Source organism: Theropithecus gelada, chromosome 3, assembly GCF_003255815.1.
Source record: "Theropithecus gelada isolate Dixy chromosome 3, Tgel_1.0, whole genome shotgun sequence".
In the NCBI taxonomy this organism is placed as follows: Eukaryota; Metazoa; Chordata; class Mammalia; order Primates; family Cercopithecidae; genus Theropithecus; species Theropithecus gelada.
The window spans coordinates 140,442,030-140,460,759 of record NC_037670.1 but is presented as its reverse complement, the minus strand read 5'-3'; the positions used below and the strand labels follow the sequence as shown (position 1 = coordinate 140,460,759).

The following is an 18,730-nucleotide window of genomic DNA, read 5'->3' as shown; positions in this document are numbered from 1 at the left end:
TCAATTTTTTCTATTAAGCACGTGTAAAATATTCCATAGAGGAAAAAAAGAAAAGAATTGGACTGGTGTTTGTAATTGCAATTTGTGGAAATCATGAGCTCATAAATATTGCTCCTCCTCTTTACCATTATGTGAAAATAGGAGAAATGAATGTAACGTCAAAAAGAGGAACTAAATCATGGTTTATATAGCTTGGCCTCCCTTAGAAGTAGAAAAAGACGAGAAGTGGGAGTAAATAGAAAGATAATGCTTATGGTACATACCAAACAAATGGATAGACTGACTCTCATGGATTCTGCATCTGAGCCACCAGCAAAGGTACTTTTTCCTCTGAATTATTTAATTGGAACTACAAAGTATAAAATCACTCGTATTTGGGGCTTTAAAATCATATGGCTATAAATTTCAATTTAGATTAAATGTTTAAGATTATTAACTTTTAACTTACATTAGCTCAGAAAGAAATAGATACAACTTTTAATGCTATTTGTTTATTATGAGTGATATTTGATTATAATGCTTCAGTGGTGAATTCACTAGAAGGAAAAGGAAATGGTAAATTGGATAATTGCTTTGTAAGACTTCTAAATGTTACTCTTTTTGGACTGTGCAAAATGGTTTCAAATATCGCTGAAGTTTATAGAGAATTGGCGAGCCTACGTTTTGTCTCCTTTTATGCAATATATATGTCTCTGAAGAATCGGTTGAAAATATGATTATTATATGTAATGTAGAATATATTAATCTAGCATTGATTAATCATCTCAAAAAAACACAAGACAAAATGGTTATTTTACAAAGTATATTTTTGATAAAAATATACTTCACAAATTTGAAATTTTGAAAATTCTATATTCTTAAAGTACGGCATACATAAATTTGAATTTAGTAAAATTTAATAATTTTACTAATTTAAATAAATAATTTAAATGAAATTTAATAATTTAGTAAAAGTGACATTTATTTCTGATTATCAATGTAAATACACTTGTGCCTTATTGATTATTTCTTGTATCATGTTGAATTCTATTTCAGATAGCTCTTTAAGTAAATGAGTTATTTACATATAAAAACTGTTAAGTTACGTATAAAAACTGTGAGTCAGTTGAACCATATATGAATGGTATAAAACACAAGTTATTCAAACTCATATTTGTAAAACTAAGTTTCATTATTGCTTGAAGCATGACAAATTATATAATAAATAAATTAGCAAAACACTTTATAATCTTTTAGGGCAAAAATGGAGAAATCTTTGTAAATTTTTGTTACTTCATCTTTTAATATGAGCAAATATCAAAAACAAAAGCAAATATAATAAGAAAATGTCCTCTTCGAGTCACATATTAAATTAGGATTTGTGAAATACTAGAAAATAGGATTTGTGCTACTATAGTGGGACCTAGTGTCATATTTTTATAGTAATATGTTATTGCAAAAGAAATAAAAAGCCTAACATTTTATCTGTTATTGTGTACTTTAAGCAAGGAGAGCACAACCAAACTTCATAAGATATTTTTGTACCACAGAACATCAAATTTTTTCCTTTGGCTATCATTAATTTTCATTAGCACACTTTTCACTTTTTTGGGAATTGTGTCAGAATTTTGAGAAAATAAAAAAATAAATGGCTTAATGAGCATAATTAAGATGTTAGCGTGTTCAATTTGGCTAGAAATATAGTTAGTTGCTTAAACTACATAAAGCTGACAGGAAGAGGGAATTCATGCTTCAGATGCTTGCATAATTTTGCACGACTAAGTAATTTGGCTTACTCAGTTTAGGGATTTCTTTTCTTGTCCATAATGCTCATTTAAAGCTACGAAGAGTTTTAACTGATATTACTTATTGAAGATGAGGGAGAAAAGAGAGAAATAATCATTAAAAAAGACTCTGTAGGCTCCAAAATGGACCAGAAACTCTTTCATAGCATTATATTGAAAAAATTTAGATGACAAATATAGGGTGCTCAGAGAAGACTTCTTCCAAAATGTGTTAAGCTTTCAACAACAAAAGTTTGGGTAGTTCTTCAGTTTTTAAGGAAAACTCAAACCTGTCTATTTTATTTTAATTCAAAGCATATAGAATAACACAAAAAGGGGTAATATTTTCCTAATTTTACAAATAAGGAGATTGTGACTCCGAAATATTAAAATAAATATTGTGTGTGTCTGCATGAATAGTAAATGGGGGACAGAGAATTTGAGGATAGGTGTCTGATATGTGTCAGATTTCAGATTCAAGGCTGAATAATGTACAGCCATGTCCTACAGGGGACTGGTGTTTAGTGGGAAGCAGGACAGCAGATGTGCAAGTGAATAAGTACCTTCGGTGTGACAGAAGTTCTGTGTGTGATTGTATTAGAATACAGGTGAGAAAAGAAAGTGGGGCTGGACCACTGAATTTGGGGATGCCTAGGGAAGGCTTTTAAGGTAAGGCAACAGTCAGAAGAGTTGTCAGGAGTCCAACTTCCGTAAAAAGAGCTAAAATAATGTGGGCATTTTTGCATGTATTCATCTCCTAATCACTTCCTAGCCCTACACTCAACATATTATTTTTTTTTGATTTCCCTTAGAATCCTGATTTCCATTTTTCCCATGACTGCTCATTCCCTACTAAAGTTACTTTCAGTCACCACATACTATTTATAATCACAAACCCATTTCAGTTTGGAATACCTTTTTCTTATTGTGTTATTCTATATGCACCGAATTTCATATGCATAAATTAACTGTTGAATAAAATTCAATTTATAATGTTATTTGTGCTTGCTTACTTTTTTTTTTGGAACATCTAGGACCATGTTAACTGTCATAAGTGAAAATAAGAAGAAGAGGAAAGGAGAAAATGGGAAAAGTGAGTCAAAGGAAGACAAAGGAAAAGAGAATAGAGAAAAAAAGTGGGAAAGAAAGAGGGGGCAAAGGAAAAATAAACGTTTGTTAATCAATGTGAGCAGTGCTATGCTTGTACTCTTCTGCATGTGAAAGTATCAAAGCATTGAGATATAGGAAAATTTTAGGGAATATGATGAAAGAAGGATAAAATTTTAAAACGGAACCTAAGAGAGTATGGGAAAGATCAGTGGAGGACTAATGTATGAAATCAAAACTCTTGCTATGATTGGAAGTCCACAAATCATTGTCCAAGTGCTCCGCTTTAGTTGTAGTTATTTCAAAATAAAATTCAGTATTAAAGAAAAGATAGGATTAAAAAAAAGTACCAATAAGGTCAACTTAAGCTAAGCCTTCCATATGATATAAAATGTATATGTGGAACAGAATTATTTGATCACAGGATGTGAAAATGGCAAAGTATGCTAATGGCCATTTAGTCCAAAACCTTCATTTAGGAGATGAGGAGATGAAGGTATGAATGCCTTTACCATGTACAAACAAGAAAACATTAGGAGCCCCACATCCTGGGCTCTATTTGTATTAAATGGAGGCCTGTTAACATTGATATGGAAGATGGCATATTTGTAGGCTATACCTAGAAATTGTAAAAGCAAGCCCTTGAGAAATCAAGTAGAAATTCTAAAGAATCACACACACACACACAATAGATAGCTTAAAATACACACAAGCCTGGGTGTAGCTATGGAGAAGCCCACATGAATAAATTATCTCTCTGGTTTGTAATATCTTGTTTTCCTATGTTTTTAATGTCTTTTGCTAATTGTGGTTTGATTATGATCTTAGAAGTAGGACTGATATGAAGTTCATTTAAAAAAAATATTTTTTATCTTAAAATCTATTTGACACCTATGATACATATTTTTAGAGGCAAATGTTTCAGAAATAATTGTATCTAATATTCAAATTTTTATAGACAAATGTTTCAGAAATAATTGTATCTAATATCCAAATTTGTTTATGCTCCATGCTCTGCTCCAAGCACACTCCATGACCTGTCTTTGAATGTGATTTAAGAGAATGAAATCCCTCTCTCCCTCCGGCTGTTTCTGTCTTTCCAATGGCTGGGAGCCTCTGGGGCAGTGTAGGCATACGTGTCCCACTCTACTCTCAGCACAGGCTAAAATTCTTTCGAGGAGTAACCAGGACTCCTTCAGCATCAGGACCAGGGCCAGGAGAATGAAGTCCTTGCCTCAGGTACAAAATTTAAGGGAACACAAAACAAAACAAAACAACTCCGAAATCAAGATAAATAATATATTAATGCAATATTTTTAAAAAATCAAAATGTGTGCCCCAAACTCCGTAATGCATAAAGTATCAAAGGACCAGTAAAGGCGCTGTGCTGAGCCATATTGGGGACAAAAGAGAAAGAAAATCAGTAAAACCAATCTGAGAGCTGGGGAAGAACAGGGCATTTTATTTTACTGGTAAAGTAGATCTTAATAATTAGGCAGCCACGTGACAAAGAATGTTATAAAAATAATAGAATGATAGAAGCAGTCATTCAGTCTGCCAACCTAATCTTTTTGACATGCTAAAAGTCCTCATTAAACATGTGGCCTGAGGATGGCCAAGTGGGGACCATGCTTTGGAGATGTTGCTAAAAACAAGGGCATAAGGACATTCACAGCTGGACATTTCTCCTTGGCAATGCATTTTTCTTTTCTTTTTCTTTTTTCTGGCACTGCAAAGACATCAGAGTTGGTAGAAAGCAAATGTGCTTGAGTTTAACGGGATCAACTTTAAAAACAAAAACAAAAAACCTTTGAGTTAGCCATCTGAGATAGATGCTGGCAGGTTTGCTGTAGGCCCAATGGCACAGTAAGAAGTAGGACATGGAAATATGTCAACTGTAGCGTAGCGAGAAATTGCGTTTTGTAAAATAGTCCTTCGATATCTTAAGTAAATGTGATGATTGATCATGTGGCTGTGGTTGCTTCCTTTCCCTTAGCTAATTTCTATTCATTCTCTAGTTCTTGGTTTAAATATTAGTTCTTTAAGGAAACTATCTCTAATTTCTCAGAAGAGATTAGATCTCCCATTTGTATGCTCATTGGACCACATATGTAACACTCATCAGAATGATGTGTTTCTGTCAGGGAAACAGAAATTGTACTAGGTGTTTCAAGGAGATTGAACCTAATAGAGGGGATTGGTTACACAACTGGTGAAAGTATTGAAAGCAATAACTGAAAATGAGCTAACTCAGAGACTGAGAGTGTATTTGTGACTTCTGGGGATGCATAGCAAGGCTAGAACCACCAAAGAGGAAAATTTGACAAAGGATAGTATGGCAGAAGAGGAAAAATCAGGGCCAAGGCTGGGACCCCTGTGAAAGGTTTCTAGTCCCTTTCAGAGATACCACCACAAAACAAAGAGAGAAGAATTAATATCCGAGAAAGGAAGATCCGCGATTTCTCCGCTCCTACTACCTTCTAATCTTGCACCAGCGCCTCTTATTGGCCAAACCAAACTGGAAGTCAATTGGCAAAAAATTCTGGAATATATAGTTTGCAGGGATATCTGGTGCCCTGTGATAATAAAACAGAACCTGGGAGAAAGGAATTAGGCTGAGGCAAATATTAAAACTTAATATTAGTATCTTAAAGAATTATATATTTATTAATGCTATTATGAGTGTAATGCCAATCTCTCTAGGCAGTCTGTAATTTCCATGGATCAGGAATATATCTGCCTTGTTCATGAATACATTCCCAGTCCATTTCATAGCTCCTAACTCATAGAAGCTTTTAAATAAATAAAAATATACCTGAATGAATACCATCAATCCTACCATGCTTTCAAGAGTTATGAAACTCTTGAAGGAGTACATGTTAGTTACATACTCCTTCAAATGTGATTTCGAATAGGAGCTCAGTGATATACCAGGAGATAGTAAAGCTTCCATCTGAAGAAAGTGAGGAATGGAGATGAGAGAGAGAAAGAAAAAGAGGTGCATTTGAAATCGACAGAGTTTCAGAGCCTGGAAAAATTATTCTCTCTCTAAGCCTGGACTGTTTTATTCATCTCACCCTCTCATAAGGTCACCCAGTACATATATCAACTTGGGAGGATGTTTATAAGGAATAGGAAGACTAGCATCATTTGAAGGATGGCCATTGAGCTCAAGATGCATAACTAAAATTAAAGAATAGTCCTCTTAATGTCTGTTTCAAGACAATGGTTAGCTGGCCCTATGTACTTTACCATTAAGTCAGAGCAGAATCTCTCTTCTCTCCTTACAGTTTCATCTAATCCCATGCTTTAAGGGATGGGTCACAGACATGAGATTTTAAAACCTGGGGACACTTTTTTCTGTTTTCTTCCTTTTTCTTTGATTCCAGTTACATATATATCAGGCCACTTGAAGTTGTCTCACAGCTCACTGGTGTCCTCTTAATTTTTTCAGTCTTTTTCTGTCTTTGTTTAATTTTGTACAACAATTTCTGTTGCTATTTCTTTAACTCTCCTATTTTTTTTATGCAGTGTCCAATTCATTGCTATCTTACCTAGTTGTTTAAAATTTTTACTTCATTATATATTTTATTTAGTTTGCTAAAATAGTAAAGGAAGGAAGAGCTTTTTTTTTCTCTTTGTCCAATTATTGTTAATTACTACTGGTAAAGTGAATGATCAGAGGAGGAGTGCAAAACAGAAAGCAATAACCACAACTGTGACAACAAAGAAATCAAAAATAACCAGCCAGGCATGGTGGCTCACGCTGTAATCCCAGCACTCCAGCAGTTTGGGAGGCCGAGGTGGGCAGATCACGAGGTCAGGAGTTTGAGACCAGGCTGACCAACATGGTGAAACCCCGTTTCTACTAAAAATACAAAAATTAGCCGGGTGTGGTGGTTCACCTGTAAATCCCAGCTACTCAGGAGGCAAAGGCAGGGGAATTGCTTGAACGTAGGAGGCAGAGATTGCAGTGAGCCAAGATTAAGCCACTGCACTCCAGTCTGGGCAACAGAACGAGACTCTGTCTCAACAAAACAAAACAAAACAAAACAAAGAAAACACCCACAACATCACCACCACTGCCTAACTAATTTGCTCAAAGGATAAGGGATGTCATTGCTATTTGTCCAGCCTGTTGGTATTTCCTGATTGCAAATTTTTCCAGCCTTCAGGCTGGGATTTATATTGTCCAGTATAATTTTTATTTTAGGCATTGTACTTTCTTCCTCTATAACTTAGATTTAGGTTTTAAACATATCTTTCATGGCTCTCCTCAACATGCTTATGCTTTCCTCTACCTTCTTGAACATATGGTGTGGGGTCATAGTAGCTGTTTCAATGTACTTTTACTATTTCTGTCATTTGCATCATTCACTGGTCAGTTTTTGTTGAATGATTTTTCTCCTTCTCATTGGTCATATTTTCCTAATTTCTTACATGTCTAATAATTTTTGATTGGATCTCAACCATTGTGAGCTTATGGAATTTTTAGTATTTTTTTTAAGAAAATACTTTTGAGCTTTGTTCTGGGATGCAATTAAGTTGCTCCAAAACATATTTATCCTTTCACAACTACTTTTTCAACTTTGCTAGGTGGAACCAGAGGAGGCTGGTTTTGTCCCCATTACTAAGGCAATACGATTCTGAGTACATTTCTTGATGCATGTCCTGTGTAATATAATATTTCTCCCCTCTGGCTTTTGGAAATAACCATTCCCAGCTTTATATGATCTCTGGAAATTGCTCCTCCTGCTCCTCTCCAGTCATTGCCTGGTCTCATGTAGTTTGCTTACACACATGCCCTGATCAGTACCTGCTTGAAGACTCTAGGGGAACCCTCTGCAGATCTCAGGAGCTTCTTCTCTTTGCAGCTCTGTTTAGTTTGGTAAACTCTGCCCTGCAAATTGTAACACCATTGAGCCTCCCAAATTCTCATCTCTGTCTTCTCAATGCAAAAAGAACACTGGACTCTGTTTAGATTCCCTCTTCCTGGGTTTATTCCCTACTTTATTTTTCTTCTATCAGGATCCTACTTCTGTGGTCCCTGTTGTTCAATGTTGGAAAATTGTTTTGTATGTTTTGTTTGATTTTTTTAGTTGTTTAAGGTATGAGGGTAAATATGATCCTTGTTCTTCTATCTTGGCTGGCAATGAGAGTCCTTGACATTTTTTTTTTTTTTTTTTTTTTTTGAGACAGAGTCTCGCTCTGTCACCCAGGCTGGAGTGCAGTGGCCGGATCTCAGCTCACTGCAAGCTCCGCCTCCCGGGTTCCCGCCATTCTCCTGCCTCAGCCTCCCGAGTAGCTGGGACTACAGGCGCCCGCCACCTCGCCCAGCTAGTTTTTTGTATTTTTTAGTAGAGACGGGGTTTCACCGTGTTAGTCAGGATGGTCTCGATCTCCTGACCTCGTGATCCGCCCGTCTCGGCCTCCCAAAGTGCTGGGATTACAGGCTTGAGCCACCGCGCCCGGCCGTCCTTGACATTTTTTAACTGAACTAAACCTTTTGTTCAAACTGCTCCTAAATACTACGTTTTTATTAATTCAAAGTTTAGGTGTACTTGGAGGGATGAGTATTACTCTGCACCCTCAATAAGAAAGGGTTTACTATCTATTATTTTTGAGAAAAAGTGGTCACAGAGAGATTTATATTTGTTAAAACTATTCTACTTCCTGTATTGGGAAGAAATGAAAAATCTTCCAGAAATTTTATCTTTGTTTACATCCAAGGTGCTTCCTGAATTAGTATGGATGGAAAACAAATATTTAATCCAGTGAAACAAATCAATTCAGGTTTCAGTAGTATTTTATAAACCAGTTAAATCTGGCACTTCATATTATCTGAGATTAGATATGTCCATGCATTATTTCACCCATTAAAAATGCAAATATCCCAAATATAAAGGTTTTTATAATGATATTAAGAGATAAGCATATTTGTCTTGTTGAATAAAAAAAAATTCCATTGTAACAAGTTCTCATTTTTGAAAAAAAACAGAAACAAAAACAAAAAACAAACTCTACCACAAGGAGAAGAAGAAAAATCCAACCGAAGAATAAAAATTTCAACAGCTAGGTCTGGGCGCAATGTCTCATGCCTGTAATTCCAGCACTTTGGGAGGCCGAGGTGGGCAGATCACTTGAGGCCAGGAGTTCAAGAACAGCCTGGCCAACATGGTGAAACCCCATCTATACTAAAAGTACAAAAATTGGTCTGGTGTGGTGGTGGCGCCTGTAGTCCCAGCTACTCAGGAGGCTGAGGCAGGAGAATCGCTTGAGCCCAGGAGGCAGAGGTTACAGTGAGCTGATATCGTGCCACTGCACTCCAGCCTGGGTGACAGAGTGAGACTCCATCTCACAAAAGAAAAAAAAAAATTCTGACATAATGTCAAAGAAAATATTCTATGTTTAGATTAGTGTTAGAAGAAATCTATTTTGAATTTAAGATTGATCAATCATTTTTTAAAAGAAATTCAGACTTTCTCACATATTTCTTTATTTTAATATGCTACTGATTGAGCATATGAAATGCCACAAAAACTCACTAACAGTGCACTGCATTCTTTCCAAAGGAGACCAGTGAGAATACTGTGGTTTGGATAAAATATGTTTAGAATTCATAATTTTAAAACTCCAAATCCTGATTTTACATTAATTATTCTCATTTAAGAGTGATGCACACACAAATTAATGTTTAGCACTTTGATTCAGGACAAAGCTATATGTCCGGAAGGCATTATTTTAATATAAACAAATATGATGTGTGTTTGAGTCACACTCACATGCCTTCCAATCACCCTTACTCTACCTCTGAATGCTAATATAAGAACATGAAAACTCTTCTTATGAATTTTTAGTGTTAGTTTCACTTCCTTTAGCACAATATTAAAATAGCATTCCCCTAACTATACACTCTGCAAGAAAATAATGTGACAATACAAATGCAAACATTTTATTTGAAGAGTGGGTGCCAGGGTTGTTGCTGTTGTTTTTCCTTAGTATCCCCAACCATGTGATATATAACCGTGTGACTGTGGTGGTTTGGTTATCGATAAGGAAGGTAGGTCATAGTTTTTTAAAAATTTTTTTATGCCATTGAATTATAGTTCTAGTTTCTCCAAAATAAAACTGACAAGAATGTCCAGTGTCATTACGTGTATTCAATATTGTATTGGATGTCCCAGCTGTTACAATGCAATTTATTCCCTGAATTCTAAAATTTACTAGATAACTTTTTTTCTATTGTAAAAATAATTCGTGCATATCATTGAAAATCTTGAAAATAGAGTGAAGTTGAGAATGGGCATTTACAGTTCCACCCAAAGAGGAGGAGCTTTAACAGAAGTTAGGCCTTCTGATTAACAGTGAGCAATTTTAAGTAAGAAATACAAGACTAGTAGTAAAACTATGAAAGCAAACAAAGTATAACAATTATACTTTTATAGTTATTAATAGTTAATTTTAGAGTAAGTGTGAAAAAGATATTGGTCTTTTGGCATATGTAATTATTTGGATGTTAAAGCCAACAGAAACAAACTTTTCAATTTCAGAATTTACTTGGTGGGGAAACAAGATAGGGAGGAGAAAGTATATTTGGTTTTGTCAAATTTCCATTTGGTTTTATGTTGGCTGTTGTAAAGGAGTTTACCGCATGGATGCCCTATTGCCTAGAGTCTATTTTGAATTTAAGATCGATCAATCGTTCTTTTAAAATAAATTCAGACTTTCTCACATATTTCTTTATGTGGGTTCCATCCACATTGGCCTCCTGTTTCTGGAATACTCTGACCACAGGGCTTTGTACTGTCTATTATCTCTGTCTAGTACACTCTTCCTTGCCAGAAATCCCTAACTAACTTGAAGTCTTTGCTTAAATCTCGCCTTCTTTATGAATTCTCTTCCAATAGCCCTATTTAAATTTGTAGACCTCTGCTACTTGTCAATCTTACTTCCTTTATCTGGGTCCAATCTTTTCATACCATATTTTACTTATGTATTAGAGTTATTATTTTTCCCCCACTGAAATATAAACTCTAGTGGAGCAGGAATGTTTTTTGTCTATTTTATCTATTGACGAATTCTCATCACTATCCAACACATAGTAAGTACATAATATATTTTTGTTAAATGGAGTGAATGATTGAATGAGAGATAATTTCATAGGGTATAAGATTCTAGGTTGACAGCTACATTTTTGTTAGTACTTTGAAATTATTATTTTCCACTCTTCCACTATCATCATTGAGAAATCATCCATTAGTCAAATTATTGTTCTTTTTAGCTAATCTGTCTTTTCCTTTTGGATGTTTTAAGAACTCTTTGTCTTTGATATTCTGCAGTTTCGCTATAATACGTCTAGGTATAGATTTCTTTTACGTAATTCTGATAAAGACATTGAACTTCCTAGATTTGAAGATTTGCATATTCATCATATCAGGAAATGTCTGTCATTATATTTGTGAATATTTCTTCTACATCTTTTTTTCCTCCATTTATGAAACTCTAATTAGACAGATATATGTTGGAATCTCTATTTTTACATCTTTTAACTTTCATATTTTCCACTCTTTTGATTCTGTGTGTTTCATTTTGAGTAACTTATCCAGATATGTCTCACAGTTCACAAATTTGTCTTCATCTTTGTCTAATCTGTTGCTTAATCCAAACTTTGAGTTCCTAATTCTAGTTATCACATTGCTTACTTCAAAACATTTTATTTTGTTCTTTTTCAAATATGTCTGGTCAGCTCTCATAGTATTTTCTTTCTTCATTGCACTTTCAGTAGTCTCTTTTATTTATTTAAATATATCAGGTAAACTCATTTTGTAGGCTTCTTCTGATATTATAAAAGCAGCCATCTTTGACGGCCTTACTTGGCAGTTACTAGTTTAAATCTTGATTCTCCCTCATGGTTGTTTGTTCCTTGGAATTTGGTTGACTTTTCACTGTGAGTCAATCTCAGAGCATTAACTGTGGGACTTTCTTAAGGTATGTATTAAAGTGAATTTGTCTATAGAAGGTTTGGGTTCCTTTTGTCAGGAAACTGTGTATCCTACCAACCCTGGATCACTTTAATCTGCTTTTTCCAATATGGTTATTTTGAACTATATAGGTGATGTGAATTCTTGCCTTAGACACCTGAGATGGAGGCTTGTGATTAGGAATTGAAGATCATTAAATTTCTCCAACCTCTTTCTGTCCTCCACTCAGAGGCAAAGCTGCAATAGGCAGGTGTCTCCATAGACACTATACAGGGATATTTCTTTCAGACACCGATAATAATGCTCTTTTTTCGAGGGTCCTGGTTTTGGTAGGTTTTCTTTGTTATACTCAGGTCCTGGACTCTGCCTGTCATCCCTCAAGTGCAAACTTATTGAATCTTGAACTCTGGTTTGTCAGGAATTGGCAAGCAGTCCCGGGAATATTCCTACTCTGAGACTTACTTATCTTTGTAGATCTGCAGTTTCTTGTGTTTCTCCTGGTTGGGGAATTCCTTGACTGCCTTCCCTTGCCAAGACAGGTGTCAAAATGAGTTTTATAACTGCTAATTAACATTATTGGGTATACTGTGCTCGTAGGTTTTTCACTTAATTACTTGTCTTCCATTATTGCTGGAATCAGAATTCAAACTTTCATTTCCTGTCAGTGTTTGTTTTACCTGTGTCTATTACTTTGAATTTGTCTGTCTCAGTTTTAATTTGAGTTCAAAAATATAAAGGAAATAGTGATAGTTTATTTTTAATTATGTACCATACTTGAATCTTAAAGTGTTACTTTATTGGTTGTTATAGGAGTTTTGGCATTTTAACTTACAAGCAATCTGAGAAGTTTTGCCTGCTCTAGAATGACCTGATTTTAGTGGATGCCATGGACATTCCTAAGTCAGTAACTGAAGAATTCAGGTCCATTTGTGTGTGGATTCAGTCTGTCACCTGGACCTAAGTTAACCCAAAATAACTTGAGTTCCTGAGAGTATGTCTGAAACTGAAACTCCTTGAGACCTGATAATATCTCCGAGGTCCCTCAACAAATCAAAAGTTTATTTTTGGCTTCTGGGATCTTGGTATTTGTGTAGAAATACTCTGGCTTCTAAGAATTTCCTGTAATTCATTGAGTTCACAGCATCTGCTAGATGTGAGTCTAACAGTTATGGTCTTATATGTGTGTACACCAAAGGAAGCGGCCCCTGTACTATGAGTTGATGGGTGCTGCCTGACCCCTTCTGACCCAGTGATTTTTCTCCTCTGTTCACCTGTGGCCTAAAGATGACTGTTTTAGCTACTTCACATAGGACAGCAAAAGCAGGAGTCACAGTCGCCAGATAGCTCATGGGTGGCGGTGAGATTTGTAGATACCAATCTACTCTCTCATGAGCATGAATTTTATTATTAGTAAGGTGACCATCATTTGGGAAGGAAGAGAAAAGATTTAGGACAGGTGAATTTTCAGGGAGAGAAGAGGAACCAGTCTCAAGCTGTTTGAATAATTTACTCTTGTGAAAAGAATAATTTCATAAATCAAAACTTTCCTAAGGTAGGAAGGAAAAAGGTGGGGTGATTGTTATAGAATACAGTTTTATTTGTATTTACTTTTACTTTTTTGCTACAGTTGGCTAGGATTGAATTTTTCCTAGCAATATAGTCTATATTAATCAGCGTTTTTCAGAGAAACAGAATATATCTATTTATCTAGAGAGAGAGAAAGAGAGATAGAGAGATAGGGAGAGAGAGAGAGTGGTAACTGACTCACATGACTGTGGTGGGCTGGCAGACCAGAGATTCAGGTAAGAACCGATGTTGCAGTCTTGAATCTAAAATCTTCTGGGCAGGGTAATAAGTCAGAAACTGAAGCAGAAATTCTATGTTGCAATCTTGAGGCAGAATTGTTGCTTCTTCTGGAAACCTTAGTCTTTACTCTTAAGGTTCTCAACTGATTGGATGAAGCCCACTAATATTATGGAGATTAATTTTCTTTATTCAAATTCTACTGATGTTAATGTCAATGTTGAGGCCAGGCATGGTGACTCATGCCCATAATTCCAATGCTTTGGGAGATGGAGGTGGGAGGAGCATTTGAACCCAGGAGTTTGAGACCACCTTGGGTAACATAGTGAGATGCCCGTCTCTAAAAAAAAAAAAAATAAATGTCAGTGTAAATCACATTAAAAAATACCTCCATACCAATATCTAGACCGTGTTTGACCAAACAAACTGGGCACTGTAGCCGGGTCAAGTAGACACAAAAAATTAACAATCACAAATCTTATAAAATCTTAGTGGACTGCCTGCCGAATTCACTTAACATGATTCAGTTTGCCAAAACCTGTAACCTTTGGGTTATGCCTTGTGAATACTTCAGTTTAATAATCCAAATACCCAGATGAGTGATATTTCTTAGAGTTATTGTGTTGAGGCTCTACCTTTTTTTTTCTTTTTCTTTTTCTTTTTTTTTCTTTCCAAGATGGAGTCTCATTCTGTTGCCAGACTGGAGTGCAGTGGCACAATTCTGGCTCACTGCAACCTCCGACTCCCTGGTTCCAGTGACTCTCCTGCCTCAGCCTCCCAAGTAGCTGGGATTACAGGCACATGCCACCACACCCGGCTAATTTTTGTATTTTTAGTAGAGACAGAGCTTCACCATGTTGGCCAGGATGGTCTCGATCTCCTGACCTTGTGATCCGGCCACCTTGGCCTCCCAAAGTGCTGGAATTGCAGGCGTGAGCCACTGCGCCCGGCGAGGCTCTACCTTTTTTAATAGCTAAATGTCAGTGAATCAACAAATGTTTATAAAAACCTAGGATAAGGAAGAATGTCTGGGAGCCCTTTGTCTCTAGTCTCTTCTATGATTTCCCTTCTCCCCATAAACCTGTACTAAACATTATAATTAAGGGCATTGTGATGTGTTTGCAGAAGGAGTAGAGATAGAGACACGCTGGAGGCACCTGGAGAGCACATTTCCTCACTTCTCTGACTCTTCCCAGATCTCTTTCTAATTGCCAGGATCCTGCAGTTCCCTATAGAAGCATCAATCATATACACAGCAAGGGGTGATGTGCAGAACTCAGTTTGGAAAGACATCTATTCAGTTTCTTGATTTAGACTTCAGCAATGTCAGTTCACTAAATATGTTTTCTCTATTGACTTCCAGCTGGGAAACCCTGGACTGATGTTTGTCCCTTTCATGTTGCACTTCATTCAGTTCTTCATCCTGGAATGAGAATTATTACCCTCATATCCTCTGCTTGGCTTATTCTGCATTTTCTCTTAAGGTCTGTCATGACAACCTCTCTGTATTGATTAGGGGAGTCCAGTCTTCTGTATCAAAAAGATCTCATAGTATAGAGGTGCAGATAAGATAGGAGTTTACTTTCTGTTGTGTGAATAGTCCAAAGTCAGGCAGGTGGTCTGAAGATCTTGGTAGAATCTTTTCTCCTGAAGGTCAACCAGTACATTTGTTGGTAGATTGGCTCTGTCCTTCTCAAATGTGTTTTTGTCTCTGGTTCAAGGCAATTGTCCCAGTGGTCACCATTATCCAGCTGGTGAGAAGTTGTAAAAGAGGAAATTGAGGGCAGGCTTCTTGTCTAAAGGAGATAACTTCAAAGTCGCATGCCTGACCTTCATTCACATCCTGTGAGCCTGAACTTAGTCACACGGTGACACCTAACTGCAAAGGAGGCTGGGAAATGCAGGGTTTACCTCAACAACCAGGTATTCAGCTAAAACTCAGAGGGTTCTATAAATAATCAGTGGTCTATGCTACATTTATACCAGGCATTACATTTTTTATTATTGATCCTTAAGACTTTTTTGTTATAAATAACAACTACTTTTGAGCTGGCTTTAACAAAAATGGGGAATTTATTAAAAAGACACGGGGAATTCAAGGGTGAGAATGGACTTCAGGAAGAGACTGGAAAGAGGAACTGAAAATTTTTAGAATCCTTCCTCTGTCTGCATCTCTGCTTCTCTCTGTATTTCTGATCCTTTCTTCTTTTCATAGCCTGGCTTTCTGTGACCCTCTGGGCACATGAGAAAAAGAGCACCTTAAGAGCATCTGAAGAGCCCCCAAGTTAACCTGTGGCAATTTAAGCTGCATGTGGAACTCATTTGACTTCTCTAAGTCCCAGTTCCAAATTTCTGGGTGGAGGAATCTGATTGGTTCAACTAGGGCCAGGTGTCTACCTCTGCTGCCCTTAATTGTTGCAAATGCGGTGGGAGTCATACAGTACAACTGGAGCTGGTAGGACCCAGCTGTATGTGGGAGTACATTCTGAAAAATAAAGATAGATTCCTTAAAATGTGTCCACTACCTCGAGTCTTATCAGTATTCTTATTAATCCATCACTTCAAATATGAATGATCCTGATATTTTATTTCCTCCTCTACCAGTTTATGGCTAGCGTATGTCATAGAGACCAGAGGAGTTCATAGCAAATCTTATTGTTTGGGAGTTGTGAAGAAAATGGAGAATCCCTTGGGCCTCTGAAGATGTACATTCTTCTAGCCATATGGGGAATCTTTTCATCATAGAAAATTGTGCTTGGGAAAGAAAAAGAGCTGCTCTGACAGCTGCCCACTGGTTACTAGCCTGGCACTCACAGTAAGGCACAGTGTTCTCTTGATTAACCTAAATGGCACCAGTATCTTGTGATATCACTCTGTGATCATGATGAAAAGGGATAAACCCCAAACCAGCCCATAGTCATATCTGAAGAAGGACTGTGTGCAAACCACAAAAAAGACCAAATAGCTTTCCCTCCTGGTTAACATGAGTGACTATTTACCAATTGCAGCTTTAAACTCACTGTTTTTCTGCTTCTTAGAAAATCACTGATATCCAGTTGTTGAATTAGCCCCACTTTTTGATAACATTCAGTCTCTAGCTAAGTCCTTCTTTGAACCCTTCCAAAAAATCATGTAAAACAAGCCCCACTTCTGTTACCTGCTCCCCATAGCACCTTTTTGCAGATACTTCAGAGCTCCTCATGGGATATGGTGGTCGCTGCTTCAGCAAATAATACATCCAACTTTTACTGCCTCTGTGCTTCCAGTGGTCTTTGGATGGTGGTCATTAACATTCTTTTCTAAAGAAGCTGAGAATGAAAAACAAAGAAAACAAAGCACACATGTCCATATACAAGGGACTCTGTCCGTTTTACCTTTGTCTAGTTGTACTGAGCATGTTTTTAGATTAATGAGTTGACTTGTTTAGAAGATGACTAAAGACACCTATTATAACTTGAGTAGTTCCATAGTTTGTTGCAAGATAACATTGTAACAACAACAGCAACTTTTTTCACTTAGTTATTTAAAAATTACTAAAAATTTAGAAAAATCCCCATAAAGATGATTTATTATTTATGACATTAACATGATGAGAATATATTAATTTAAATTGTTCCAGCTCCTTTTCACAGTTCTAGATATTTAAAATTGCTCACGCAATTTAAATTTGGAATCATAATTATCTTTTAATTTTTGCTTTTACTGGCTATATCCTGCCTTACTGATACATTCCTCCTGGGAACCTCTGAAAAAACTCTTACAGCACTTTTTACTTAGTGTGCATTATTAATTAAATTTTAATAGATATGCATCTGTTTTCAAACCTCTGTAATTTACAATGATTGTAAATTTCTAGACAGTATAAGAGAATTTTTTCCAAGTCTCCTACAGGACTTGATACTTTATACAAAATAATTGTATTTTAAATAAATGACTGATATCTGGATGGTGAGGGAAATTTGGTGACATCCCAGAAAGATTGCTAGATTGCAAATTCCTTGAGAAAATACATTGTGTCATCTCTAGTAGATAGAATTTCATGTTTCGTGGATGTGTTAGTTCATCATGGTTGCCCTATAAACATTTGTTGAATGACGAAATGCTACAGTGCACACAATGCACTACAGAGTGTGGAGAGTCAGGTGAAGGTTCTAAATGGGAAGGCAAAAATTGAAGAAAGTTTTAACCTGACTTCTCATTTAGCCTCTATGGCTGGGTATGTGTTATTCATATTCCTTTAGGCAATATATCTAAAGTAGTTATTGGCATACATATGTTGTAAGACACTGTCAATATATCATTGCTTTAGTTTGTAATACACATATCTTTTTTATTATTAGTTTTAATGATATAATACTTTGAAATTATATAAAAGTTCTTGTCAGCAGAAATTCGGGACTTGGAGAGGATCTGCTAGGCTCTCTCAAGGATGCTGAGGTAGTCTTTGGAGCCTAAAATTCCTCCTTATGAGATGGAGTCACTAAAAAAAGTAAATTTATTCAGGCTTGTTATTGATTCTGTGGAATGCTAAACAGAACACATAGATTAAATTGGCTTTATTCTTGGGTGAAGAACGTTAAACTGTAGAATCTAAGCAAAGAGTAGGCCCTTTTCCAGAGCCACCCATTTCTTTCACTTATCTCATTTTCCATCATACTTTATTTCACAGAGTTCCTCTTTTTTCCAGATTGCAAAAGTCAATCCTCCAGTCTTGGCCTTTGTTACTGAAACCTCAGATTGTTTTAATAGCCAACGAATGGATTTCCTCACAGTCCTTCACCTCTCCTGGTAGAATTTTTCACTCCTGCTTCATCTGCTATGCCTAACCTGCTATGATTATATTTCTAGAACATTCCTTCCATTGCATCATGCCCCGGCATAAAACACTACGGTGCTCCCTTTTGCTTTGTTTATCCTTGGATCTGTTTCTCTTGGACATCTGCAATCCAACCTCGTGGGGGTTATGCCCATTTCTGTCCAAGTGCCCCTGGGTGCCTCGTCAAGGTTCAGCTGGTTCCTTTCTATCTTCTGCTTATCCCATGCTCATTTGTGTGTCTGCATACCATCACGTGGTGA

General features: G+C 36.3%; 1 protein-coding gene across 1 annotated transcript in view; it reads left to right on the top strand.

Annotated features, from left to right (window-relative positions):
• Positions 1-211: 211 nt before the first annotated feature.
• Positions 212-18,730, top strand: part of TFEC (transcription factor EC) — a 201,512-nt gene continuing 182,993 nt past the window's right edge. The window contains exon 1 of the mRNA XM_025380007.1: positions 212-318. The gene's annotated coding sequence lies outside the window, so the exon portion shown is untranslated. The remainder of the gene's footprint in view (positions 319-18,730) is intronic.